The following is a 12,294-nucleotide window of genomic DNA, read 5'->3' as shown; positions in this document are numbered from 1 at the left end:
GACCCTGTCTCAAAAAGACAAAAAGAGAGAGAGAAAGAAAAAAAGAAAAGTCAGTCCTGTGGGATATGAGATAGGCAAAGCGGGTGACACTGAAAAGCAGAGCACCCTAGCTTCCTCATTGTCACCCAAGTCCCGAAGGACAGCTATTTTCTACTAGGGAGTCCTTGGACCACTGCTCTTTCTTCATGGAATTACTTTGTGAGCTAATCCATATCTAACATTTTAACCAATTTCTACTGAATTCTGTAAGATCCAACCCAGACCTAACTGGCGATTTCATCTCACCTCTCCAATTGCTTACCAATCTTCTTCACCTGCACATGCTGCCAGCACCTCAAAAAATTCATCTTCTGAATTCATCTTCCCTCCATCCTCCCTTAACTGACCACCTTAAATCTCAAAGATGGCCCTGCTACCCTGGACCACTCATCTGAGTATAGCTGTGGTAACCCAAGAAGAAAACAAATATCATGGGATGTTTCCAAGTACAGAATTTCATAGCACTAAGTGGAAGTCAATCCATACTGCTACTTTTAGAGTTAGCTACCGTTCAATCCCCACCAAAGAATATACATTTGTAACATACACATGTGCAAACAGGTTCCATCTATGAAACAATTATGTTTGATCACAACTAAAAAAGCAGCAACCTTCCTTTAATTTAGATCCTGAGTGCAGCTGTTCCCAGGTGTACATGTTGTATTTATACTGGACTAGAGAGATGAGATTGTAGAGCAGCTTTGACCTTCAGGCTAAAGACTATGTCATCACTTTGCAAGCTCTCTGCTATTTATTGGTGGGTCTCCTCAATTTTGCGTCCTCATTGTCTTTTGTCTTCAGGACCTGCCTTATAACCAGGCTGTGCTACACCCAGAGGTGCTTAACCTGGCCACAAATTAGAATACCCTGATTAGCTTTGACAGACTCCTCATCTGGGCCTCACCCAAGACTAATTAAACTAGACCAGCTAGGGTGAAGCCTAGACACTTCATTGTTTAAAAGTTTATCCAGTTTTACACATGCTGATGTGTAGTCAGGGTGGAGGAGAAACAGCCTTGTTTATGCTGACCATCACACCCATCTGAGACACCATTCACACTCTCTGAGAATCAACTTGTAATTCTACAAAATGTGATACTTCCCAAGTATTGAAGTAAGTGAAACAGTGTTGTGAAAGAGCATCAAGAGTGTAAAGAGTGAGGTGCTGTCATTGTAATTATCCCACTTACACAACTATCAGTCTAATTCTAATCCTAAGCACCTTCATACAGACCTTGGAACTGGCTTTTTGAGCTGCATTCCTTGCTGCCAGTATCTCCACCCTCCAATTAATCTTCTGTACCAGGATCAGAGCAGTGTTTTTAAATCATTGTTTTGTTCAAAATCTCTTCAGCTTTTCATTTCTACCAAACAAAGCCCATGAGCTTATACCTCTTCAAGCTACTTTTCTAACCTAAGCCCATGAGCTTATACCTCTTCCAGCTACTTTTCTAACCTTACTTTCTATTTCCTAAGTATGGTCTAGGTCTTAGTCTGTTTTCTGTTGCTATAACAGAATACCTCAGAGTGGGTAAAGAAAAACGTTTATTTTGGCTCATAGTTGTGAAGACTGGAAAATCCAACGTAAGGTGACTGCCTCTGATAAGGTCCTTGTGCACCTCCACTCATGGCTGTGATAATTAACTCCAGGAGGAATTAACCCAGTCCCATAAGAGAGGCATTAATCCTTTTGCATGATCTGATCACCTTAAAGGCCCTGCTTGCCAACACTGTGAGATCAGGGACCAAATTTCAACTTGAATTTTGGAGGGGACAAACCACATCCAAATTGTAACAGTTCATAGGCATCCAACCACTAGCAGCCAGCTAGCCAGCAAACATCTGAGTTCCCACTGTATGACAGAATCATGCTCAAAGTGTGGGAAAAAAAGCAAGGATGAACCAAGAAACTGACCATCTCAAAGCTCATAGAATTGATTCGTTCTAGTTAAACATAATTGCCTAAGTCATCTGTAATTTCCCCACGTCTCTGCTCTATGCTCTCTATTGTACAGATCAGCACAATGCACATTGGTGCTTAACTAGTTCTTGAAAAAAACTTTAAAAGATGAAAGGACAAAATGCTATTACTAAATGGAAATCATCTTCCAGGTTTCTGAAAATTACAGTAGTTGGCAGGGCTGGTTTCATGGATGAGTGACTGATATGGTCATGCAGGGCTCTGCCCTCGGAGGGTCTAATGTTTGGTAAAGTGCTCCGCTGTGGAAGCAGATAACATAAAGTTTAAGAGTAGCTTTTTAATGAGCAAAGCAAATATAAAGTTGGGAAGTTAAGATGGAACTGAGTTTATGCATTAGAAAACATGTTGGGATGTCCAATTTCCCTACTAGAAACTGCTCACAAATGTGATTTTAGGTATCTAGCAGCCACAGTTAGAAGGAAGGAATGATCAGTTATAAGATGTTAACCATGATCAGTGGTTAGGAAAAAGCACAAGTATCCCTGATAGACTAGAGAGAAATTTTTCTTGTGGATCTTCACAATTGAGACATGCTAAAATGTTCTTTAGGGACATTAGGTTCCATACTGTGAACCCAGCAACAAGTGTCACAAGGCCAGTTCTCTAAATGTTTCTCAGAGCAGTGGCCACACACAATTCAGTAAAATTGCTTAGTGCAGACTTGCACATGGGGAGGGCTCTTTACATCTGTATCACATGCTTGAGTGAATGTATGAGTATGGTGGCTGGATCAGACTGGCTGGGTCAGACTAGGGAATCTGTTTAGCTCTGATGGTCTGACTTAATTTAGGGATAGAGTTTAGAGCATTTTGAACAATGGATAGATTCCATATTAAGAGAATTCTCCCAAAGAAAGGCTCTTTATAAACTGAGCATAGCAAGGCATACCAACAATCCCAGCATTTGGGAGGCTGAAGCAGGAGAGTTCAAGGTCAGCTTGGGCTACATAGTGAATGCAAATCCAGCCTCGGCTGCATAGCAAAGCATTGTCTAAAAACAAAACAAAACAAAATAACTTCTACTTGTATATCAGAGGACAGTATCAACACAATAAAAAGACACTCATAAAAATGGGAGAAAATATCTGCAAAACACATATTTGATAAGATATGTAATCCAATGTATAAAAATATTTAAGTCAAGAAGAATGAATGCCACAACAAACAACTGACTCCAAAAAAGTGCAAATGTTTTGAACAGATATTTTTCCAAAGAATATAGACTAATGGTTAATAAGCACATGAAAAGAAGTTCAAAATTGACAATCATCAGAGCAAATGAAAACCACAATGAGATACCATTTCTTATCTATTAAGATGGCTATAACTAACACACACACACACACACACACACACACACACACACGCACACACTCCAGAACAAATTACATGTATTGGTGAGGATGTGTAGAAGTTGGAATTTGTACAGTGTGGTGGGAATTTAAAATGGTATTGCTCCTGTAGAAAGCAGTATGGTAGTTCCTCAAAAATTTGAAAATCGGATTGTCATATGATCCAGCAATTCTTCGTCTGTGTGTAGAACCAAGCAAATTAAAGTATGGATTCAAATACCCATGTGCAAAGCAGCACAGTCATAAAAACCAATCATGGAAACTCAAATGTCCTTCCGTAGAAGAGTGGGCTTTTAAATGTGGCATATTAATGGGATATGATTCAGCCCTAAAATGGAAAGAAATTCTGACAGTCGCTGCAACATGGGCCCTTGAGATCATTAGTCTAAATGAAACGAGACAGATGCAAAAGGAAAAGAACTGTAGAGTTTTAGTTTATGTGAGGTAGTTAAAGAAATCAAATTCATGCATGCAGACAGTCGACTAGTGGTTTTCAGGAGCTGGGGAAAGGCGCAGGGAATTGTTTAATAGATAGAGCTCCAAGCTGGGCATGGTGGACATGCTTTAATTCCAGCACTTAAGAAGCTGAGGTAAGATGATTGCCACGAGTTTGAGGTTAGCCTGGGCTACATAATGAGCTCAAGTAGAATATATTATATATATAATATTAGATATTATAGATATTATATATACATATATAAATATATATATTATATACATACACAGAGTTTCAGTGTGAGATGACAATACAGTTCTGAGATGGATAGCAGTTGAACAATAATGTGAATATATAAGTTGGACTGTATACTTAAAATGTGACAATGATAACTTTTATGTATATTTTACCTAAATTTTATTTTTTTTTTAATTTTAAAGAATAAAAGAAGGATAACATAATAATAGGGGGGACTTAGCAAATTACAGACAAAATGGTAGGAAATTATCAATGGTTATCTACCTAAATTTTAATAAAAAGAAAAACTCAATGCTGTTTTTCTCTGTGGCTCTTTGAAACTTTTCATGCAAGTACATTTGAGGTCATGAGTTTCTAATAATCTTATATCTAAAAACATCTCTTCCTGTGGAAAATCAAAGTATATTTGTTGAAGTGGCATATCAAGATCAGTTCAACTGCAAATAGCAGAAAGCAACACAAAATGCCTTAACAAAAAGGGGATTTATTATTAACAAAGTGAGAAACAGAAGGGAAAGCAGTTTTTGAGTTGGTCCACTCCAGCAAAGTGATATCATCAGTCTTGGTTCTTTACTCCCTTCCTGTTAGTGATCTCCTTAGGAGATGCCGTCCTTGTTAGGAGATGGTCCCCACCGCTCTGACATCATATGCAGACCAGATAACAGCCGGCAACAGAAGAGCAGCTGCTACTTTGCACGTCTCTTTTTGATAGTGAAGATCTCTTTTCTAGAAAGCTTCCAGCCAACTTCCTCTCTTGTCTCATTGTCCGGAACTGGGTCACATTTTCATCCTGTACCAACCAGTGACTCAAAACACGGTGTCACCATTACTGACTGAATGACTAGTTAGGATGCTTCAAAGCACACAGGGTGGAGTGAATACCAAAACAAAAGAAGGGATTTACCACCTGGAAGAAAAACAGAATAGAATGACCAGTAGTTCATGGTTAAACCTTAAATATTCTCAGAAGTAAGACATACTAAGCAACTTACATATATATCTCTGAGTCTCAATTCCCATAGCTGTGAACTGAGAATAACAATATCCTCTCAACTGGTTGGCAGGGAAGATTAAATGAGATAAATATTTGCAACACATAGTGTACACTGACTTATACACATTATTGTATTGAACATCATCTCATTACTGACATACATAATTTATGCTTTACAAATTAGAGTTATAACTACTGTTTTTCTTCTCCAGATGTGTGAATGCCCCATTGTATGGTTATCTTCTTCAGTTACCCATTCAAATAAGCACTCAGTGAATAAACAGCACCAAGATAATAAACCACCATGGATTGTAGCATCCAATGCTTGTGAATAAGTCTTTGGATGTACGAAGTTGCTAGGGCTGTCATAACAAAGTTCCACGAGACTGAGCGACTTAAATGACCAATTTATTTTCTTTCTCTGCAGATCAGAAGTCTGAGATTAAGGTATTGGAAGGGTTGGTATCTTCTGAGGGCTATGAGGAAAGGATGTACACCAGGTATCTCTCCTTGGTTTATAGGTGGTTTGCTGTTTCCTTTGACTTTACATCATCTTCCCCTTATACTTATGTCAATCTTCCCTTCTTACATTAACATTAGTCATTTTGGATGACCCTAGTGGTCATATTTTAACTTAACTCTGTAAAGTCTCACATCTTCAACTATGGTCACATTCCACAATACTAGGTTAGAACTTTAACGTGAATTCTGGGGACACCATTCAACCTAGAACATAAAGTGTAAGGGCTTTGGATAAGAACTGATATTGGGAAGTCCATATTTCTTTAAGGCCCAGGGTAAGAAATCTTAGGTCAATCATATGTCTTTACCCTACCTACACCCACTTCCTTCCCTGACCTTTTAAGTTAAGTGGATTTGGAAATAATCCCAAATCCCACTGGCTGATCTGGAGTAACTGGGTATAGCAGATTTGTGAAGAAACAATTTAGAGATAATTTCTTAAGAGGAGCTGTAGGAAGCACGGCCCTGGAAAGGTGCATGGAAAACCCTGATTGATCACAAGTGAACAGTGACGAAGCACTTGGCTGGCATGTGCAGAGCACGAGCACTCTATTTTGCAGTGATGCGTGAGACATGGGTACATGTGGGTAGATGGAGTGAACAAAGCACAGTTCCAGGTTTTAAGATTTTACTTATGCTACAGATGTGTGGACTGCTAACTATGATGCAAAGTAGAACAGAAGTGCAAATTAAAAGAACAAATGCTGGGTCAGGAGGATGTAAAAGTGAATTTGGTTGGAGAAATCCGAGGGGTTTTTGATTGAAGAGAAAGTCAGGTGCAAGGCAGAGACGTAAATGCCTTTAGAAACTTTGAAAGTACTGGCTTTTTGGGGATTGACAATTATAAATGTAGGTTATTTAGCTGCCTAGGAAAGGTACAAAAAATTTGAGTGAGGATAAGAAAGCGTAGACTTGCTTGAAATCTTGGGGAAGAGTTTAAAATGTGACAATGATAACTTTTATGTATATTTTACCTAAATTTTAATAAAAAGAAAAACTCAATGCTATTTTTCTCTGTGGCTCTTTGAAACTTTTCATGCAAGTAAATTTGAGGTCATGAGTTTCTAATAATCTTATATCTAAAAACATTTCTTCTAAGAGTTTGTAAAATATACATAAAAGTTATCATTGTCACATTTTAAGTATACAGTCCAACTTATATATTCACATTATTGTTCAACTGTTATCCATTTCAGAACTGTTTTGTCATCTCACACTGAAACTCTTGGGGAAGATTCTTGGGGAAGATCTTGGCGAAACAATATGATGAGCCACAATGTTAGGATTAGAAATCATGTTCTGAATCTCAGCTAAAATAAGGATGGCTTGGAAGGGACTGAGAAGCATTTTAGACCAACTCAAGTGGAACTGCCTGGATGCTGTGGTCTAAGGGAGGTATCGGTGCAACAATTAAGGGGAAGTGCTTTGGGTTTAGCAGATTCAGGGCAAGGCCGCATTCAACATTAACTGGTCATAACTCAATGGGAAAGTTGCTTAAATTCTTGAGACATTAGTTTCCTCATCTATAAAGTGGAAACGCTTATACTGTTTCTAAGGTTCTTGCTAGCATGTGTGGAAATACTGCAGGTAATGGTTAGCAACACAATCTGGTAACCAGACTCAAAAAATGTTCACCAATAACACAGCAGTTATTATAGTTTATTAATTTTAGGCATGGTTGAAATCCTGAAGTTTCCACGTCCTGGAGAGGGATAATTTGTATCCTTGACAACAATCAAGTACGTGTACAGGCCAAACTTCTGCCAACATTGTTGAGGAGTTACAAAGAGTCAGAAGGAGAAAGGTTGAGAATAGTGTGGGGGTCTTTGTGTGGGGGTCTTTACTATTGCCCAGCCACTCCACCCACTGGGAAGGGAGAAAGCAATAGCAGAGGGAGGACACTAACACAAGAAAAGGGAGAGAGTATGTGGCATGTCCTCCTAGGCATTGCTCTGCTCTGGATCTCTGCAATGGTCCAATCTTTGGGCCACGTCCAGCGGTTGCCACTTTTCCTCCTGACCACTAGAGGGTGCTCTGACCAGATCCTCTACAGCAGACGGAACAGGTGAGAACAGATGGAATCCTGACTGGGTGAAGCCAGTTCTGGACCCGGATCATGCATAGGAGTTCCAGGTCTGCTTTGGTAAATTGCAGATTAGGAAGAGAGTGCAGAAGACTGAGTCCTGCAGGGACTACATTTAGCCAGCTTCTGCGGACCAGGCAAGGAAGGCAATGGGCTCACATCTGGATCCTAAAAAACGGTGGTGGGACCTCCTGATTCTTTTTTTCTTTTTACCCTGTCTCAATGCAGTACCACTCCACTCTTATGGCAGCTGGGGAGGCAGATGTAGCAGACAAATAAAGGGAGGAGCCATATGGATGTCCGTAACCTGACTGGTGATAGAAAGGATCAAGGAGAAAGGCGGAAACACCTAGGTGAATAGAAAGTAGAGTATACACAGAAGGGAGGACACTAGGACAGATGATAAATATGGGGAACAGTGGGGTGAGAGGGGAGCTATACATTGCAACCCTTCCCTGGCTGATCACATATGGTCATTCTGCTGGTCATTCCGTTAAGTATGAGAACAGTGTCTCACATTGATTGTACCAGGAAAGGAGTTCAGCTGATGATGACTTCCTTCTACCATACATTCAGCAAAGAGAGCAGAAATTATTGGTGGAAATAAGGGTTTTATTCAACCTCAAACTACCCAAACAGAAGAAAATAGCTAATACTGCTGAGAAGACTGTGCAGAAGACCTGTATATCATAGGCTAAGCTGGCATTTAGTCAAGATATATAATGTCCATATGGGTTGTGTATGGTCAGCATTCAAACTGATGTGCAGACCTTTGATTATGATCACATAATTCTGCCCAGCTGCTTTGGAATGTGTGCTGTGTATATCAAAGATGAGGTTAGAAACGCTTTGTTCAATGCATCACTATTTTTCAAAAAGCAATCCAAGGTGTAGTTTCTATCAAAACCCTTTGTGGTTGCTAAACTACTTCAGTATTTTGTTCCAGATGAGGTTTCATTGTCCTTAAAGAGCACTGGCTTCTAAATACTGTGGGCGCATAACAGGCAATACACCAAAAGTAGTACCTCTCTCACTCAGGACACCATACCAAAACAATAAGTCTGGGGCTGGGGATTTAGCTCAGCGGCAAAGCGCCTGCCTGGCAAGCGCAAAGTCGTGAGTTCGGTTCCCGGTACCAGAGAAAAAAACAAAAACAAAACAAAACAAAACAATAAGTCTGTTGGGACTGCCTTATGCAAAGCCCCAAAATAAAAATCAGTTTTGACACGTGTACTATGTTTAGCAGTCATTATTAGTAAATCCTCTTGGCTCATGTATGCTTTGAGACCTTTTAAATTTTTTTTCAGAATATATATAGTTTAAAATGGTTAACATTACCAACAGGAAAAGTAAATTTGTAGCTCAATTTGGTTTAAATATCTATTAGGAGGAATGACAATGTGGTTAAAGACCTTTCTTTGTCTTTTCACTTGCAGCCTGCAAAAGCTCTCTAAACATGGGGTCCCATTTTAATGTGTTTAAACAATTTTATTGAGGTATCATTTACATACCATAAAACCCACTTGTTTTAAGTGTAGAATTTCTCAACTTTTAGTAGATTTACTGGGTTGTACAATTATCACTATAAATCAGTTTCACGACGCACTTTGAGCATGTAAAATCAAATACATTGAGCAGAAAGCTCACCCTCACCCTCAGCACTGAATGGGTTTGCTCGTTTCTCTCACTTCCTCGCCCTGTTTCCCTTCTTGCCTCCCACCCTTCTCTCCACTCTTTCTTGCTGAGCGCTGAAGACACAGGTTGAAAGATGATCCTTGCCCTTAAAGAGCAGGAAGACAGTCACAAAAGCTACAGAAGAGATCACCACATTCTTTTGTGAAAATGTCATCCCTGATAGAAGGACTGCCCTGGATATTATGGGGTCACACTTATCTCAGCCCCACCCCAGGTTCTGAGATTTAAGAGCTCAGCGCAATAAACATTTATTGGGTATCTGCACTCCACGTTGTGCATACAAAGATGAACTCATCTCTGCCCAGATGTAAGCAGCTTTGTAGCAGCCTCAGGTGATTCAGCATCCATCAATGTTATGGGTCTGACTGACCTTGTGACCCAGTTCCAGTGTCTCAATCTTTACCTGTAGCCACGGGCAAACCTCCGCTGGTATGGTCTCTGATAACAGGAATGGTCTTTTCTTATTTCCTGGCAGTTTGTGGCACCTCCTTTGCTTCGGGTCTGACCCCCCCAAAACATCTCATCAGGGCCCTTGCTGGCCACTCACCTAAAATACCCCCATAGACTTCATTACCTTCCCCTCTACTTTATTTTCTCTTTTAAGTACTTCACTGTCCAACACACAATTTATTTTATGCACTCACTACCTCCTGTGCTATCTGTGCATTCCATTAGAAGGTAAGTTCTGTGAGTGCGGGAATTTGGGTGGTTTCTTCTCTGTCCTATCCCAGTCAGAACACATTCTAAACTCCATTGATACTGGTTGTAGGAATTCATGAATATTTGGAGCTTTATCTTGGTCTCCAGTGCTGGGGACCCCTGCTCATAACTAGTTCTTCCAGATCTAGGAGGCTGCCTTGATTCTCTCTCCCATACAGCGGTGGTGCCTCAGTCTTGAGGGTGATGGCCGCTTTTCTGACCACATTTGCCAGCTTACAGCTCTGAAGATAGCCTGGTCCCAGCTGCCTTGTTCTGGAACTTTCTCCCTGAAGAATCTGTTGCAACATGTTCTAGCCTGTTCTTCCCCTGACTCAAACTGTTGCTGCCTGTCTGGCCTCCAAAGAATCTTAAGAACTGGCCCATCCTGGTCTGCCCCAGTTAATTAACCTTCTCTGTGTGACAGCTTTACAAGACAGGACAGAAGGCAGAACACCCATGATGCTCTGTGAATTAAAATACCAGTCAGTGGAAATGAATAAGAATGGAAGCCTTTACCCTACACATGCTGAATGCTTGCATTCCACCTCCCAACCCACTAAGAATTGCCTTAAAAACTGTTGAAAAAAAGAGTTGAAATATTTTGTAATCATTATTGAACCCTGAAATTAGCTTCTTAAAAGCAATCTTGAAAATCACTCATATAATCGTAGTATTTCTAGGCTGAACTTTTTGGTTAAATTTTGGTATGTTATGACTCTCCTTCCTCGTTCCATGCTCCTGGTCAACATCTGAGTTGTCCAATGCCCTCATTAACTTCCCATTCAATTTTTTTTTCTGCCCTAAACATGAGGCCTAAAAATGAGTCCTTACAAACTTACCTTAGGCTTCTAAGACGTGCATACAGCCTTCACGGCTCTCTCATTCGCAGTAGAGGTTATCTCTTGGTGGGAGGAGGACAAGCATCTGTCAGGTGCCTGTAAAAGGTAATGCTTTAACAGGGATCCCACAGAGCACTAAACCCTTCAAGTCTGATCTGTCTCCGTGTGGTGATTTTGTGCATTTGCTTAATAAAAACCCATTGGGAAACATCATCAACAGGTGGAAAGGGCCAGCTGAGAGCACTGGGAATTTTAGAAGCTGGCAGGGAACTAGAAACCCAAAGCAAAGAGCTTCCTTGGCTAGAGGAGGGGAAGCACGGGACCCACGACCTCAGCACAGCCCTCTTCCCTCTGCTGGGATGCGGCTGCCTGCTTAGGGGTAAGGAGGGATCGTTCGGCAGAACCCTGCGGCTGGGTGTGAGACGAGAACCCAGGAAAACTGGCAGGTTTAACTTAGCCAGAGTCAGAGTTTTAGGGTTTTGTTTTGTTTTTGTAAGGAAATCGTTTTAAAAGACACCAGAAAGCACGGAAACCATCCTCCAGTAGACACTTTCCTCCTCCATCCCCTATTATAGTAACCAAAGAAGCAGACCTCATTTTTAAATTTTCTTAAGTGGGGAAGCCTTCTAGGCGTGCCCCTAAGGCGGGGGTTAGGTTTTGTTTTGTTTTTGCTAGAATCGAATCCAAGGCCTTTAAGCGCTTTACCACTGAGTACACTTCCAGCTCGTAAGTCAGGTTATCAGGTGAATCACAGGGTGGGTCCCGAGGTCTCAGCGGTTCTTGAAATCCCCAGGACCGGCAAGTTTCCGCTCCCTCCCTTGGGGGGTGCAGGCATGCAGTCGCCCAATCGGGCCTCTTTGGATGCCTCTTCCCTTTCGGAGAAGCAGATCCCGTCCCGACCCGACCACGAAAACTTTTAGGGATAGCCAAAAAGTCTGTGCAGCGTCACGGACCTGGTCTCTCCCCCATCTCTAGCCCACCTCCTCCGCCTCTTTTCGCACCTGGTTCCGGCTCGGGTCCCGCTCGCGACTGGTGCTTAAAGAGAACAGCGAGGTGCTGGTGTGGGGTTGGCCCTTGGGGGCGAGGCCGAAGGGGCGCGCGAGGCAGGGGTCAGCCTCTCACCCCGGGAGGGCGGACGGACAGAGACCCGCGCGACCAGTGGAGAGGCTGGGCTGGGGAACCGAGGGGAGGAGAGGAGTGGGCGCAGAGGGGGTGGAGCCGCCGGAGAGGGGCGGTGTCGCGCGAGCCGAGCCCGGCCTCCCACCCCCACCCGCTCGGTGCCTTAGTCTCGGCGGTGACACAAAAAGCTCCCGCGCGGTGCCGAGCGCCTGGCGGCGGTGTCCGACCGGGGACGCGGAGGGCAGCGGCAGGTGGGGCGGCCGCCCAGAGGGCCGGGC

At 42.1% G+C, this 12,294-nt stretch overlaps 1 protein-coding gene and 1 long non-coding RNA gene across 2 annotated transcripts in view; one reads left to right on the top strand and one right to left on the bottom strand.

The window, feature by feature from the left end:
• Positions 1–4,529: 4,529 nt before the first annotated feature.
• Positions 4,530–12,269, bottom strand: LOC102018350. Its single transcript, XR_259093.2, has 3 exons — positions 11,899–12,269; positions 10,898–10,993; positions 4,530–4,972 (listed from the first exon to the last, which is right to left on the bottom strand). It is a non-coding gene; the product is annotated as an uncharacterized LOC102018350 (long non-coding RNA).
• Positions 12,191–12,294, top strand: part of Rnf152 (ring finger protein 152) — a 72,085-nt gene continuing 71,981 nt past the window's right edge. The window contains exon 1 of the mRNA XM_005373013.2: positions 12,191–12,267. The gene's annotated coding sequence lies outside the window, so the exon portion shown is untranslated. The remainder of the gene's footprint in view (positions 12,268–12,294) is intronic.

The sequence above is a fragment of the Chinchilla lanigera genome, unplaced genomic scaffold (genome assembly GCF_000276665.1).
Source record: "Chinchilla lanigera isolate Chin_1 unplaced genomic scaffold, ChiLan1.0 scaffold00001, whole genome shotgun sequence".
In the NCBI taxonomy this organism is placed as follows: domain Eukaryota; kingdom Metazoa; phylum Chordata; class Mammalia; order Rodentia; family Chinchillidae; genus Chinchilla; species Chinchilla lanigera.
This window is presented reverse-complemented; position numbering and strand designations above follow the sequence as displayed.